Source organism: Chiloscyllium plagiosum, chromosome 3, assembly GCF_004010195.1.
Source record: "Chiloscyllium plagiosum isolate BGI_BamShark_2017 chromosome 3, ASM401019v2, whole genome shotgun sequence".
NCBI classification, from domain to species: Eukaryota; Metazoa; Chordata; class Chondrichthyes; order Orectolobiformes; family Hemiscylliidae; genus Chiloscyllium; species Chiloscyllium plagiosum.
In genome coordinates this window covers 8,009,555-8,018,182 of record NC_057712.1, presented here as the reverse complement: position 1 = coordinate 8,018,182, position 8,628 = coordinate 8,009,555, and positions in this window count along the sequence as shown.

Genomic DNA, 8,628 nt, shown 5'->3' with positions numbered 1-8,628 from the left:
GAAGGAGCTGAGAGAAAGGGATAGAGTCCTTACAGGACGTAGGGTGAGAAGAGCTGTAGTCCAGATAGCTGTGGGAGTCAGTGGGCTTGTAATGGATATTAGTGGATAGACTATTGTCGGAAATGGAGACAGAAAGGTCAAGGAAAGGAAGGCAAATGTCAGATATGGACCAGGTGAAGGGTGATGGAGGGATGGAAACTGGAAGCGAAGTTTATGAAATTTTCCAGGTCAGGACGAGAACATGAAGCCGCACCGAAATAGTCATCGATGTACCGATAAAGCAGTTGTGGGAGGGGACCTGGGTAGGCCTAGAACAAGAATTGTTCCACATACCCCATGAAAAGGCAGGCATAACTATGGAAGCCACGTGCTCTCTGCTGTGTTCTCCAGTCATTATACAGACATGAAAGCTTAAAAGTTTGTGAGAAGATTTGTAGCTCGGGTACTCGTTGTTGTGGTTCTGTTCGCCGAGCTGGGAATTTGTGTTGCAGACATTTCGTCCCCTGTCTAGGTGATATCCTCAGTGCTTGGGAGCCTCCTGTGAAGTGCTTCTGTGATCTTTCCTCCGGCATTTGTAGTGGTTTGTCTCTGCCGCTTCTGGTTGTCAGTTCCAGCTGTCCGTTGCAGTGGTCGGTATATTGGGTCCAGGTCGATGCGCTTATTGATTGAATCTGTGGATGAGTGCCATGCCTCATGAAAGGTTAGTTTCTACATGTTGAGAATGATCACAGCAGTGAAATGTAAAATAAGTCAGATGACGGTAATCCACCTGATCTTCTTTCTGCGTACACCTTCATAATATGCTCGGAGCAGAAATCAGCAAGTTACTTGTGATGCTTAAAGAAATAACTTTTCGGGTCCAACGTTTTGTAGAAGGGTCACTGGACCCAAAATGCTAACTCTGTTTTAGGATGTTGTGAGACTTGAAAGGGTTCAGAAAAGATTTACAAGGATGTTGCCAGGATTGGAGGATTTGAGCTGTAGGGACAGGTTGAATAGGTTGGGACTGTTTTACCTGGCACGCGGAGGCTGAGGGGTGACCTTATAGAAATTTAGAAAATCATGAGGGGCATGGATAGGATAAATAGACAAGGTCTTTTCCCTGGGGTGGGGGAGTCCAGAACTAGAGGGCATAGGTTTAGGGTGAGAGGGGAAAGATATAAAAGAGGCCTAAAGTGCAACTTTTTCATGCAGAGGGTGGTACGTGTATGGAATGAGCTGCCAGAGGATGTGGTGGAGGCTGGTACAATTGCAACATTTAAGAGGCATTTGGATGGGTATATGAATAGGAAGGGTTTGGAGGAATATGGGCTGGGTGCTGGCAGGTGGGACTAGATTATGTTGGGATACCTGGTCAGCATGATGAGTTGGACCAAAGGGTCTGTTTCCGTACTGTACATCTCTATGACTCTATGCTGCCAAACCTGCTGCGTTTCTCCAGTGATTTCTGATTTTGTTGTCACTATGATGACATCCTGCAAACTGGTGGGCACAACAGCTTAAGATCTCAAGGGAGAGGGATGGGGAGCTATTCAGCTGGGAGGAGACAAGAGAAATATCTTTGTCATCAAGGATTGGACAGGTCATTCTAATATACGAGGTCAATTCCTGGAATGGCAGGACTACCTTACGCTGAAAGACTGGAGCGACTGGGCTTGTATACCCTTGAGTTTAGAAGACTGAGAGGGGATCTGATTGAGACATATAAGATTATTAAAGGATTGGACACTCTGGAGGCAGGAAACATGTTTCCGCTGATGGGTGAGTGCCGAACCAGAGGACACAGCTTAAAAATACGGGGTAAACCATTTAGGACAGAGATGAGGAGAAACTTCTTCACCCAGAGAGTGGTGGCTGTGTGGAATGCTCTGCCCCAGAGGGCAGTGAAGGCCCAGTCTCTGGATTCATTTAAAAAAGAGTTGGATAGAGCTCTGAAGGATAATGGAATCAAGGGTTATAGGGATAAGGCAGGAACAGGATACTGATTAAGGATGATCAGCCATAATCATATTGAATAGTGGTGCAGGCTCGAAGGGCAGAATGGCCTACTCCTGCACCTATTGTCTATTGCCTATTGTCTAACATGTGTTTCGTTAACACAAATTCACTATAACACAATTGGAGGGACACTGTTTCTAAAGTGCTAGTTTTGAAGCGTGTGTTGGTTATAACATTGGATAGATATATGGATGAAAATGGAAAGTGTAGGATAGATAAGCTTCACATTGGTTCCACAGGTCGGTGCCATATCGAGAGCCGAAGGGCCTGCACTACGCTGTAATGGTCTACGTTCTATGTTCTATGATTACAGCTCCATTGGTTTGAATGGGTGCTGCTATTACGCAATTTTTTTATAACACAGAGTTACACAAGAACGGAACTACCATGTTATAGCAAAACTGACATTGTAGACAACAGCAAAGACTCTCCGGTGCTATTACTGAGCACTTCCAGACATCCTAATCTTATCAGTTAAAAAACAATTTATTTTGCTTTCAGGCTCAGTGGTTATTTGGACACATTTCATGGTAGGGCCTGGCAATTTTAGAGTATTACATTCATTTCTGTGTGCACGTACAGATGTACAGATCAAAAAGACTATGGCAAGGATGTTGTTAAACTGGAAAACGTGCAAAAATGAATTGCAAGGATGTTACCAAGACTGAAAGATTTGAATAATAAGCAGACCTTGGATAGGCTGGGACTTTTTCACTGGAGCATCGGAGGCTGTAAGTTGACATTATAGAGGTTGATAAGATCATGAGGGGCATAAATAAGGTTACTAGCTAAAGTATTTTCCCCAGGGAAGGGATTCCAAAACTAGAGAGCACAGATTTAAGATGAAAAGGGAAAGATTTAAAAGGGACCCGAGAGGCAACTTTTTCACACAGAGGGTGAAGAGTATATGGAGCAAGCTACCAGAGGAAGTGATGGAGATGGGTACAATTGTTACATTTGAAAGACGTTTGGACAAGTAAATGGATAGGAAAAGTTTGGAGGGATATGGGCCAAATGTAGGTAAATTTGACTAGTCCAGTTTTGAAAAACTGGTCAGCATGGATGAGTTGACCAAAGGGCCCGGATCCATTCTGCATGACTCCATGACTATCTGAATGTTCAGCTCTGTCACTGATTCCATGATGAAGTGGAATCTGTTAGGCCAGTTTTCTGCCAACATTCCAAATTGGGAATGCTTCTGCTTGCGTACACATTTTTGTTATGTTATTGACAAAATCCTTATGATTGTTTTTTTTCCAAATAAACTTGCTGAAAAACAATTTTAAAAACATGCACAATCAGCATAGATCTAAAGATTAATTCCACTTTGTGAATTAGTCACAATTTCAGTGGAAAATTATTACAAACTAAGTCATCATCATAAACTAAGTTGATAATATGAAGTAAAATATAATTATTACCTTTTCATAAAAAAGGATCTGGTTAGTTATAAAACACCTCATTTAAATGGATCACCAGTTGCTGATTACTTTCAGATTTGAAAGTGCTCAGATTCAAATATTAGCAGCAGTTCAAAATTTAAGTTTTAATTTAAAGAAGTCCATTTTTATAGTAATGAATGTGCAAAACAAAGTATTCTTCACTGCACAATTGCTTTACTTAAGAGTTAGAATTTAATTTTCTCAACCTTAATATATCCATGATTTTAGAATTGGTAACTTAAGAAAAGCTGTAGAGGATGAAAATATACTGGGTGTTTTCTATTAAGATTCTTATATATTTACAGACTGAATATTCAATCTTGGATTCTTCAGAATAAGCTGTGCATACCACAGGATTTTGCTTTATTACTTAAGAGCAGATTAACATAGCTTTCCCAATACCAGAAACACTATTGGAATTCCCTATAATAGCCTTTCACGAGGTCCTGAACATTTTTGTTGCTTTGGCTATTTTTCCCAAACAGATATCAGGAAAAGTGCAAGACTTAGATTACAATTAACACTTTCCCCATAACTACATAGCTTTGTTAATTCTACAGTGAGTATCACATCCAAAGACAATGATGACTTGATTTTACTTTCTTGAATGTGTTCTTTCAGTCTTTGTTCAGCTGCTTTATTTTAGGAAGGTCATAAGGTGGCGCTGTAGGTAGGAACAAATCATTGCAAATTGAGTGTCCTGTGTACTGTAGACCCCTCCAAGTTCATAAACCCACACCAGCTGCATGTATTTATGTTGATTATGCCTTCTTACATTCTCTTTACTTATTTCCCCTGGATACCTGGTAGGAAACAGTGCCCCCCTGATATTTCCAATAAACATTGGGATTCTGTAACAAATGTTGCTAAGTGAAAGTCTGCCACCTGTTAGGAATCTATGACTCGGGGCTACAGTGGAATGTTCTGCTTTCCCACAGTAGTATTTTAAAAGGTTATAGATCATGTGGACATAATAGGCAGAACATTAGGTCGCTGTAGAAACAGTTGTCTCACTTGCAACAATAATCTAATTAGATATGGGTCAAATTGACAAAAAGCCCACCAATATCAAGCTATTGATAAAATGTCCCCTTTTATTTCTGTCTAGCTAATGAAATTTTTGAACTGCTGGGTACTTTCAGTTATTAAAGTGTGTTTGACATCTGCTGAAGGAATGGTTAAGAAAGAAAGAATTGAAGTTTCACTTTGGGATCATTGGAGAAACTTTGAGCTGATCATGCTGGGTCACAGTGTGCAGCACATTAAGTAAAGCTACACAAAGAGTGGGTAAGGATGGACATTAATAAACGGCAAGTCAGAACCACACTTTCTTTGTATGTTTGCAATTTCACATTAGCCCTGTAGACACAGTGAATTGCTTTTAAAGGAAATTAGCACTGACAGTTAATATAAAAGCTATTACTTCTCAATCTCTATTGGAGTATAAGATTTTCAATTATACGTATTAATGACCGACTCAATGAAGGACTTCATTATCACTGTATAAATATTCAAAAGTTCATCATTTTACTCAATCTGGCTATTAAAAGATAACCATGTGCCAAAACATGTGCTGTGTGAATAAAATAGAAAGGCTAAGCGTACCTGCAAGCATGTGAAAGAAAAATGTAGGACAATGCTTTTGATCAATCCTTTGGTTTCTGAGTACAGCCTTCATAAATGTTACTGATCCAGCTTAATAACAGGCATTTATTAACTCTTAACATTATGGTACATATGTGTTTAGAGTTTAACTTGTACAAGAGTTTCCTTATGTCAATGCAAAGGATTGCGACAAGCTTGACGTTATACTAGTTCCCAAAACCCAACTGCTCAAATATTGGACTTTCTTAAGGTTTGATACAAAAAATGATATAGAAGTTCCCACTGATGGAAGTCTATTCGCGTTTTCTTTTGTGAAATGAAGTAATTTTGCCCACATATGTGAAAGATGTTCAGGAGCTTACAGTTATTGATATTGGTCCAAATCTTCCATCCCAACCAGTGGATCAGACGCTGATTGGTCAGGAAATGGTGCATGCGTAGGTTATGTTCAAAAGAACCTGAGTTCTGAAAGAGCAGCCAAATGAAGCTTCAGAACAAGAATCAACACAGGAGCCAGAGAAAAAAGTAAAGAGAATGTAAGAAGGCCTAATCAACATAAATACATGCAGCTGGTGTGGGTTTATGAACTTGGAGGGGTCTACAGTACACAGGACACTCGGTTTGCAATGATTTGTTCCTACCTCAGCCACGGTTTACAACACTAATCAGCGGCAAAGGGTCATGTGAGGATGATGGTAGGTGACAGTTTCTTGGAGTGGTTCGTGATCTGGGTGTAGGTCAGGTCAGTTGGGGTTGCCAGGTCAATGGCAAGTCACATGAGGTTGGTGGAGTGTTGGGATTGGATCAATTGTATAGTTACCCCAGAATTAGACTAGGATTCTTCTGCTGAAAATTCCTGGGTAACAATCAGTTAGGTACATTAGCATTTTGAGTTGGAGACCTTTTCAATGGTCTAAGAGAGCAAGAGAATTGTCCATTGTAAGTTTACACTTCCCAGACACTGATCCAGAGACTGGAAGATTAGGGTCATCGAATTATAACTTTCAATGACCTTAAGTGAATAAGGCTCGAAACTGCTTCTGTGCTCTTATTATATGCAAGTATATTAATAAAAAATGTATATACTCTAAACAAAAGGGGACAGACACTTATACAAATGGGGTGACATGATGGCTCACAGCATCAGGGACCTGGGTTCAATTCTATCCTCGGGCAACTGTTTGTGCAGAATTTGTACATTCTCCCCGTGTACGCGTGGGTTTCCTCCCACAATCCAAAGATGTGCAGGTTGGGGGGATTGGCCATGGATAGTACAGGGTTACAGGGATGGGGTAGGGGTGTCAGTCTGCGTGAATTGTTCTTCAGAGGGTCAGCTTGATCTCAAAGATCTGAATGGCCTGTTTCCACACTGTTGGGATCCTAATCTATGAAATGAATAAAACAAGCGCATTTTCTACTCGTGGTCAAAGAGCTGGAAGGCTGAAGAGGTCACGGCGCTGTGGCAGCGAGAAAGGGACTCACTGAGTGCACGTCTGAGGGAGGAAGAAAATGTCTTCAAAGTGGGCATCCTTTGAAGAGACCTTGCAGTGGTACAAACTTGAAGACACAAAAAACTGCTGATGCTGGAATCCAAGGTAGACAGGCAGGAGGCTGGAAGATTACAGCAAGCCAGGCAGCATCAGGAGGTGAGGAAGTCAACTTTTCAGGTGTAACCTTTCTTGGGCAGCACAGCACAATACAGATTAATTTGTTGCCTATTGATTTCATCCTGTCCTTACATGAATGACTCTGTTGTTACCTGGCCAAATCTGGAAATTTCCACTCATGAATAGTGAAGAGAACAAAGAACTATATAACACAGAAACAGGCCCTTTGGCCCACCAAGGCTGTGCTAATACATAATGTCTTCCCAAACTGAAAGTTATTTCCTCCATATGATCCATATCCCTTTATTATTCCCATATCTGTCAAGACGCTATTGTATTTGCCTCTACCACCTCCTCTAGCATCACATTCCAGGCACTTAATACCCTCTGTGTGAAAACTTGCCTCTCACATCTTCTTCAGGACTGGGGGTGGGGGTAAGAGGAGCTACAGATAAAGGGGTGGAGGGGGTTTTGGGTGGGAGAGGGACAAGGTGGTGAGGTAGGGATAGGTGAACACATGTGGAGGGTACCACCTGGTTGGTCAATGGGAGGAATGAATCCGGTTGGTAGCTGGAAGGAAAGGTCGGTCAGCGGAATGGAAGGGAGGGGGAGGGGCTGGAAAGGGAGTCAGGGAGTAGGAAGGGAGGTTATTTGAAATTAGCAAGCTCCCAGTCCTCCAGGCTGTAGGCTGCCCAGGCAGAAGATGAGGTGTTGTTCCTGCAATTTGCGGTCTGATTTGCTGTAGCAATGGAGGAGGCCGAGGATGGTCATGTTGGAAAGGGAGTGGAAAGGGGAATTAAAATGGGCAGTGACTGGGAGATCAGGAAGGCCCCTGTGGGCCTGACTGAGATTCTGGGTGAAATGTGCCCCGAGTTTACGTTTGGTTTCACCGATGTAGAGAAGCCCACACCAGGAGCACTGGATACAGTAAATTGGGTTGGAGGAGAGGCAGGTGAACCTCTGTCTCACCTGGAAGGACTGTTTGGGGCCCTGGATGGAGGTGAGGGGGTTGTGTACTAGCAGGTTTTGCATCTTTTCCAGTTGCAGGGAAAGGTACCTGGGGGTTCAGGGGGGACTTGGTGGGGAGAGTGGCGAGAACCAAGGATTGGCAAAGGGAAGATTCCTTGCTGAAGGCAGGGTGGGGTGGGGAGGGGAAGATGTTCTTGGTGATGGGGACTTGTTTTTCAAATAGAATTACTTTACTTCAAAGACAAAGCTAATTCAGATTGAAATAAGTTTTCAAATCGTTTTCTCTGGAAATGTGTCTGATCCAGTGCTCATGCACATCAGAAAATTGACATGTCAGTGAATTTCTGATCCATGCTTGGAATGGATTAAGGTGCATCACCATGGATAGTGAGGAGATCAAAGAACTGTACAGCACAGGAACAGGCCCTTTGGTCCACCACCACTGCGCCAATGTTTAATGCTTTCCTGCTAAAAGCCATTTGCCTCCATGCCAGTCCATATCCCTCCATTATTCCCATATCTACCAAGATGCCTCTTAAACATTGCTGTTGCATTTGCCTCTACCACCTCCTCTAGCATCACATTCCAGGCACTTACCACCCTCTGTGTAAAATGCCTCCTGCATCTCTTTTAAACTTTCCCCTTTTTACCTTAAACCTATGTCGACTGGTAATAAATATTTCTACCTTGGGAAAAAGTCTCCAACTATCAATTCTATTATTGCCTCTTCTAACTTTGTAAACTTCTATCAGGTCTGCCCTCAGCCTCCAACGTTCGTGAAAACAAATCAGGTTTGTCCAATCTCTCCTCATAGCTAATACCCTCCAAGCTAAGCAATATCCCAATAAACTGTTTCTGCACCCTCTCCAAAGTAACCACATCCTCTCCAAAGTAACCACATCCTCCACAGGGTGGCCCAGTGGCTAGCATTGATGCCTCACAGTACTACGGACCCAGGTTCAATGCCACCCTTGGGTGGCTGTCCATGTGGAACTTGCATGTTCTCC